This window comes from Ochlerotatus camptorhynchus, unplaced genomic scaffold (genome assembly GCF_037179485.1).
Source record: "Ochlerotatus camptorhynchus isolate MF236.1 unplaced genomic scaffold, CSIRO-AGI_Acam_v1.1 ptg000406l, whole genome shotgun sequence".
NCBI classification, from domain to species: Eukaryota; Metazoa; Arthropoda; class Insecta; order Diptera; family Culicidae; genus Ochlerotatus; species Ochlerotatus camptorhynchus.
Window position 1 is genome coordinate 4,721,640 of NW_027040892.1, and position 8,555 is coordinate 4,730,194.

The following is an 8,555-nucleotide window of genomic DNA, read 5'->3' on the forward strand; positions in this document are numbered from 1 at the left end:
GCAAATACAAACCTTTTCAGGGGAAAAAAAAACAGAACCGTCGAAAGCAAACTTCTTCCCGACGACAATAATGGAACAGAATTTTTCGGCACGTGATTTGTATGATGCATGTTCGTCTCGTTGTCAGTTCGCTCCTTTCTCTCTACCAGACAATATTTACATTGTGACTACACTTCTTGATGGGCGAGAAATTCAATATGTTTTAGTCAAGACAAGCCGAATGCGTATTCCTTACTTTTGAGCAGTATCGTTTTTATTTTTGTTCGAGTGTGATCGTAGCATGAATTTTAATTAAAACATAACATTCTTAACATCTCCGAGTAATTAGCTGCACGTCACCCTGAATGTTACCAAATAGAATTTCCCGCTTGGTAACAGACAGGCGATCTGGCTAGAAACATTAAAAAGTTACAACCGAATAGAATTCCGTAGAATTCGGGCGGTAATGGAGATGTGCTCATTAACTCTCTATGCACTGACCAGCATCGGGATAACTGATGAACATTTGTAAGAAATTCTCATTAGAAGAGGAAAATTGATTTTCTCTTCTACCAAAGCAAATGCGTAGGCCAATCATTTACGTCAAGCTCTAAAGAGAAAAACCAAAATCAATTCATCTACAAACGCAATCCGAAAAAATGGCTCCCGCGATGTTTTATGTCCGGTCAAGAGCTGCTTGATTTATAAAAAATTACGGTGAACAAATGTTTAGAAAATACATACTCCACAAGACTTGGTGCAAAGTTACGATATTAATCAATTATTTGAATGCTCTGAATTTATCTTTAAATCACTTGATGTGAATAATCTACAAAGGTACAAAAAAATTTTAGCATTTAACCCATGCTGGACTACAGCGGGCTGGACATGCAGTATAGAAAATTGCTACAGCGTGAATTACCTTTATATTTTCGAAGCACATTTCCGGACACATGGCCCTAGATTATGACATGTCTATGGCACTCGCAGAGCAGCTTTTCAAACATGGAAGAACCTCCAGGGAAAGCAGGTAAAAAATAATCATAGCATTAATATGCCACAAGTTACATGCATAGTCAATTAGCAAAACAAACGTACACTCATTTGTAATTCCAATAATGTACAACGCCGCATAAATTATGTCCTTTTTCTAGTTCGAATATGTTAAACCAGTATAGATTCACTTAGTCTATCACACTCTCATACTCCCACAATCCAACGGATGCATTTTCATTAAAAGATAAGAAAACCGCAGCATCGTTCCGCCTGGGAAAAGCTCCACCGAGAGAGCAAACCATCCCCCACAAGCTGCACAAATACCAAAGTAAGTAAACGCTAATAAATTGAACCAACTCGAACCGATCTTCCTCTCGCCGGGTTGCATTCGATTGTGCAGAATGAACGTGAAAAAAAACCTAAATGGCAGAGGCAACTTCAATTTAGTAATCAGGTACAAACCAAACACTCCTCTGCACAGAAAACCGACCCCGATGATGGTAAATTCAATTCAAGAGATAATGTTCCTCCACTGAAAAACGGCATCCCCCCGAACACGGGAACCGATTCGAAGAGTCAACATCGTAAAGTAAGCAAAAATTGGGCATCCATGCCGATTCATTGCTCGAGCCACTTAGTGTTCGTGGAACGTTTTCCACCCCCTCTCAGAATGCATTGATGGCAACGACGATGCAATGGGAGATTTACTTTCCAATTCTGTGTTTGCTTTGCTTTTGCTTCCCGATCATCGAACGAAGAAATCCAGCAGTCAGGAAGCCATTGATTGGATCTTCATTTTATGATTTATCTTTTCGCCGTTGAATGGAATCTCTCAATTAAGCTTAATTACATTGGATTGCATTGGAGGCATCCGGTTGGTTCCTTCGTCTTTTTGCTCCAATGTCGTAGGAGTTGTCCTTTATCGTGCAGGAAGCTTTAGAATTGTAAGACCAACTTTTTCCGCAAGTGGAATGGTTTTGGATTTTCTGTGCGGAGGGGCGGATGGTCCCAATTCATCCATGGTCTTCAGGGTTTATGATGAAGTCAGTCATGACATCCACATTAAAAGTTGTGATGAACTGTGTAACATGAGTTTTTATTACATTACTGACACTTGTCATAAAGAGCTTAAAGTCGAATGAGCTCAAGTGGAGATCACGACCAAAGTCATTAGGTATTTTCAATCCGAATATTCAGCACAGCATTTAAACTCTATGTATTCAGGATAAATTTTGATTATGACACCCTTAACATATGGAGTTAAACTTTTCGTTCATATACAATTACAGATACAAATGGTTTGTAATTAGTTTTGGTAGAGTTGTTGCTGGTGTTAGGAGACAGGAAATCATACAGCTTTTTTAATTTAATTTAGATACAACGGATAACAGCTGTGTAATATTTGCGACCGTCATCCAAATAACGAACATACAACTAAGAAGTACCTTAAGGACAAGGTTGGTAGAATCCGCAAATGGCCATTCTCACGGCTGATTTGCCTAGTAACCATTAGTGGATTCTATGCTCTGTATTCTCTGTATGCGTCGTATCCATATCATGTTGTGCATTTGCGTTGATGTTGTTGATGTTGAGGCTTTAATGAAGGTATAAGGTATGTTTTACATATATCGGTCATGAATAAGTATGCCATAAAACATTATTGTATGTTTTTTCCTGGTTTTATTCTTCAGTTATAAGTAGTAATACAGAACCACCTTTCACCAGCTACCGTTAAAACTATGAAGTCTGAGTTTTAATGTAGTAGTCATAAAGTAGTTTTATAGACAACTTGACGGCCTGATTTTATGACAACTACATAAAACCATACCGTTTGTATCGAGTTTCGAACGCCTTTGGATACGGTTGTGTTTTAAGTTTGTTCTCTGTTTTGTGCGTGCATTCGTTGTCATAGTTTTCGGCTGCATTTGCCGGATTAGCGCTGGCACTCTGCCTCCCGGACGGTTATACGTGTGTGAGTAGTGGTTATTCGCAGTTCTACTTGTCCAACGCCCCCGGCTGGGTGAGGGATAGAGGATGACACACACACACACACACACACACACTACATAAAACCATACCATTTGTGAAAACTCTTTTGAAGCAACTAGCTTCTAGGTGGTCCTTCCTTGTATCGATCATATCTTTTGATGGATAATTTTCCGAATGAGGTCAGGGATAAGATCTCTATTCTTCAGTGGAACTGTAGAATTCTTATACCGAAACTTAACACATTCAAATTTTTAGTTCACGACTCACTTTGCGATGTATTTGCTCTTTGTGAAACATGGCTTTATTCAGACACCGATCTCCCTTTCCACGATTTTAACATTATTTGCCTTGCTCGAGCAGATTCGTATGGAGGGGTGCTTCTCGAGATTAATAAGCTCCATTCCTTTTATAGAATTGATCTGCCTTCCGTGACAGACATTGAAGTTGTCGCATGTCAGGTAAATATTCGAGGCAAAAGCCTCAGTATTGCCTCAGTATATATTCCTCCAAGAACTGCGATTTCTCGCCAAGATCTCTCAGATATCTGCTCAGTTTGGCTCAGTTTTATCTGAGCCTCGGTTGATCTTAGGAGATTTAAACTCCCACGGTACAAGCTGGGGGGAACTGTACGATGACAACCGCTCAACCCTGATATACAACCTTTGCGATAACTTCAATATGACAATTCTAAACACTGGGGAAGTAACACGAGTGGCCAAACCTCCAGCAAGAGAAAGTAGATTAGACCTCTCCCTCAGTTCGAGGTCACTATCGTTGGGTTGCTAGTGGAAAGTAATTCAAGATCCCTATGGTAGTGACCACTTGCCAATCAAAATTTCTATTATCAATTCATCTTCCACTCGCTCGGTTGACATCGCGTACGACCTCACGAAAAACATCGACTGGAAAAAATTTGCGGCCACCGTTCTCGGTGGCATTGAATCGGTTGAGATACTCCCTCCGCTGGATAAGTATTCCTTTTTATCGCGACTTACGACGAAACGCGTTCGGGGTGTTTCCGTTCGCAAACGACCTCTCACTCCGTGGTGGGATAAGGATTGCACCGACGCGAACAACGAGAAGTCCACCGTGTTTAAACGCTTCCGTAAACACGGTAAGGTCGGGGATTTTGAGCGGTACACCGACCTTGAGAAAACTTTTAAGGGCTTGATTAAAGCCAAAAAACGCGGTTACCGCCGTCGATTAGTCGATGGTTTGTCACGAGAGACTTTAATGAGATCACTCTGGAATGTCGACAGGAGAATGCGAAACGCGTCATCACCGGTCAACAAAGACAAGGAGTACTCAGGCAGTTGGATATTCAGCTTCGTGCGGAAAGTTTGCCCGGATTCGGCGTCGGTTCAAACCAACGTTCGTGATCGTCCGTCGGGTAGTAAAGAAATAGATTCCCCGATGTAACAACTCAGCTCCAGGAATGGATAGAATCAAGTTCAACTTGCTTAAAAATCTCCTAAATTTCTGGACCACAACATTGTTCCGGATGACCCGCGTCGGATTATAACTCGTACCGTCCCATCGCGATGCTGTCCTGTATACGGAAATTGTTGGAGAAAATGATTTTTTTTTTCGTCTAGGCAAATGGGTCGAGTCGAATGGTTTACTTTCAGATACGCAATTTGGATTTCGAGGAAAGAGGCAAAGGAATGAGCGACTGTCTTGCGTTGCTTTCAACTGAGATTCAACTGGCCTTTGCGCAAAAAAAAGTTTCTTGGACATTAAGGGGGCTTTTGATTCTGTTTGTATCGATGTCCTTTCGGGTAAACTCCACGATAGAGGGCTTTCACCAATTACGAACAACTATTTGAGCAACTTGTTGTCTGAGAAATATATGAGCTTCTCTCATGGAAACTCGACAACTTCACGAATTAGTTACATGGGTCTCCCCCAGGGCTCATGTTTAAGCCCTCTTCATTATAATTTCTATGTAAAAGACATTGATGGTTGTCTTGATGAAAATTGCTCGCTAAGGCAGCTTGCAGACTACGGCGCTGTGTCCGTTATAGGTCCAAGTGCACCGGACCTGCAAGGACCATTGCAAGATACATTAGACAATTTGTCTACTTGGGCTATGAAGCTGGGTATTGAATTCTCTCCGGAGAAAACAGAGTTGGTTGTTTTTTTCTAGGAAGCATCACCCTGCACAGTTACAGCTTCAGTTAATTGGTAAAACAATCACTCAAAGTTTTTTTTTTTTAAGTTTTTAAGTGTCTGGTTCGATTCCAAATGCACATGGGGAAAACATATTGCGTATCTCACTCAAAAATGCCAGCAAAGGATTAATTTTCTTTAACAATAACCGGAACTTGGTGGGGAGCCTACCCGGAAGATCTGATCAGGTTGTACCGAACAACCATCCTTTCGGTTCTAGAGTACGGTAGTTTCTGCTTTCAATCCGCGACAAAAACACATATCCTGAAGCTGCAACGGGTTCAATACCATTGCCTCCGAATCGCGCTTGGCTGTATGCACTCGACTCATACGAAGAGCCTCGAAGTACTCGCGGGTGTTCTCCCACTGACAGATCGTTTCGCTGTACTATCCTTCCGGTTTTTCATCCTTTGTGAAGTAATGAATCCCTTGGTAATAGAACACTTTGAGAGCTGCTCGACCGAAATCCTCAAACAAGATTCATGAGTTTGTACTATGAGTACATGACGCTGGAGGTTGGTCCTTCTTCATTAATCTCCAATCGTGATTGCTTTCAAGCCTTCTATAGTTCCTCTGTAAATTTTGATCTGATCATGATGCATGAAATTCATGGAACACCAGATCACCATCGGTCGATGGTTGTTCCCTCAATGTTTGCAATCAAGTACCACCATATAAGTAACGATAAAAGAATTTTCACAGATAGGTCAACTATAAATGCTTGCACTGGTTTTGGTGTATTTAATCAATTTCATAGCGCCTTCTATAAACTGCAGAAACCAAGCTCCGTATACGTTGCGGAACTCGCAGCTATATTTTACACAGTAGAGCGAATTGCCTCACTACCTTCTGACCATTATTTCACTTTTACGGATGGTCTTAGCTCATTGGAAGCTATTCGTTCAATGAGGCCGATGAAGCACTCCTGCCTGAAATACGATCTAATCTGAGTGCTTTATCTAACTGCTCCTATACTATCACCTTAGCTTGGGTCCCATCTCATTGCTCAATTCCGGGTAATGAGAAAGCGGACTCGTTGGCTAAGGTGGGCGCTATGGAAGGCGATATTTTTGAGCGACAAATCGCCTTCATCGGGTTTTTCTCCGTTGCTCGTCAGCAAGTCGTCATCAATTGGCAACAAAAATGGTATGATGGTGAATTGGGAAGATGGTTACATTCTATTCTCCCACATGGTTCAAAGGGTTGGACATGAACCGCGACTTTATACGCGTTATATCAAGGCTTATGTCCAATCACTGCTCGTTAGACTCGCACTTCTATCGAATTGGGCTCTCAGGCAGCAATTAATGTGCGTGTGGCAGTGGTTATCACGATATCGAGCATGTTGTTTGGTCATGTACCTTACACCGTGTTGCCAGATCTGAGTTATCCGCATCCCTCAGGGACCGATGAAAACAACCCGCGATACCCGTTTGAGATGTCTTGGCGAGCCGAGATCTCAACTATTTAAATATAATTTATGTGTTTTTAAAACGGATAGATCTGAGGATTTGGTAGTTAGTGTCATCTTGTGTTCCCTCAAGTTGTTAGCTGCCCATCGGTGTACCCCCATGTTTGTCTTTTTCATCAGAGTATCGCTTAGTTCGCGATCAAGAGCACATTGCTCTCCAAACCTTGTGTTCACAATCCCTACCCTGCCATCCATTTGCTACAATTTGATACCCCTAACCTCGAGATAGCCGCGAGTAATCGGCCCCCGCTTCACTAACGTTAGTTTTAAGTAATTTTGTGATCTAATCAATGAATATCGGCTCCACAAAGCTGCACCAAATGAGCCTGGAAAAATAAACGCTTTTTAAAAAAAAATTAAACCATAGCGCAACCACAGGCTGCAAGGGATCCTATGATAAAACAATGATAAAATAAGGATAAATCTTCCAAGCATCTAGATTGTTACTTGGGTTCTTGGGTAGTGATACTTGCGGAAGGTTCCGGCTGAAGCATTTTATTTTATAGAAGCGGGCTCATGCGTAAAATGCAGATGAAATGCTTCTGTAAATGTCACTTAAAGGTGACAGAATAATTTATTCTTTTTCATGAAACCATCGGATATCCTCTCCTGAGAGTCGTGAATCGATCTACCTCTGCTGTCACACTCACTCAATTGTCGGACAATATCTTGTTTCTTCTCCAACGACTCCTTCCTGATCATCAGCTGCTTCTCTCGAAAGGCCTTTTCATCATCCGGATTTTAGCTTCCTCCTCCATAAGAGCCTTCTTTTCCTCAAGGACTTCTTGCGTCGCTTTCTTCTCGATTTCTTTCTGAGCCTGCAGTTCCTGCTCCTTCATTAACTGTTGTTCTTCTTCAATCAGCTTCATTTCGGTCCGTAGACGAGTTGCACGGGCACTGCAAGTTGTGCTGAGTACAACCAATGGGGCTGATTGCGAATCTAGTGACGCATCGGGATTCTTTTTGGCCTGCTTGGAAACAGATTTGGCTGTTGACGATCGGTAAGATCTGATATCTGAAGGTGGGAGTTTGAGGTGGCGAGACGACGACGAATCCTTCTTCTTGCATTCCTTGCACACGTACGCCTGTTCCCCCACCGAATCATCTACACCCGCGCACCTAAAATGTTCCCACAGCCTGCACTTGTCACAAGCCACCCATTTCTCATCAGCACAGTCAGGCTGGGTGCAAGACTTGCAACTATATCCCGTGGATTTATGATGTTCCTCCATTACAGACCCCGAACAACATCCAGACAGCAAACATCTTTTTGGTAGTGTAAGCTTTAAGCTAGAAATTCAAATCAATTTTATTAATAGAAATAAACACTTAAGATTAAGTTAACTTACAATTTTAGTGTAGGAATGGTCAAACTGGACATCGTGAATCCACGTTTCTAGGTTAGCTGTAAATATTTGTTCGTAATCTATTTTTTAAGTTCAAAGAGTTTTAGCTAAGCTTGTTTAGGCAAATTCAATAGTTTTAAGCACTAGTAGTAGGTAAGTTATTTCGTCGAGTTAAATACACCAGGCACTTCCCTAACCGTATACAATGGCTTTCGAACTGTGTGTAACGATGACTATCGATTCAACAATTGTTTTGACGTTCCTTCTCAGCACTCGCCATCCATGGCAGATCGATCGGATGCGGGCTGATGGAAACCGTGTCGATCTACATAAGCAGCGTCGCTGCATCGAGGGGTGTTGTCGTCACAAAACACAATCCTACAAAAAAAAGTTTGAAGTTTTCACACGAGTATACAAATATTAGGCAACACTGAAACAATAGTTGCAGATTAAGATTTCTTGGCTAATTCTCTTATGAAAATGGTACCGAATGCTACATGTAGCTTCATTCGTTCCAGAGATAAAAACAAAACAATGTAGTGCTTTCTTGAAATTCTCGAAAACTACAAATTGCTCCCTTTGACCGAGGAGTGCGTCGATCAGCA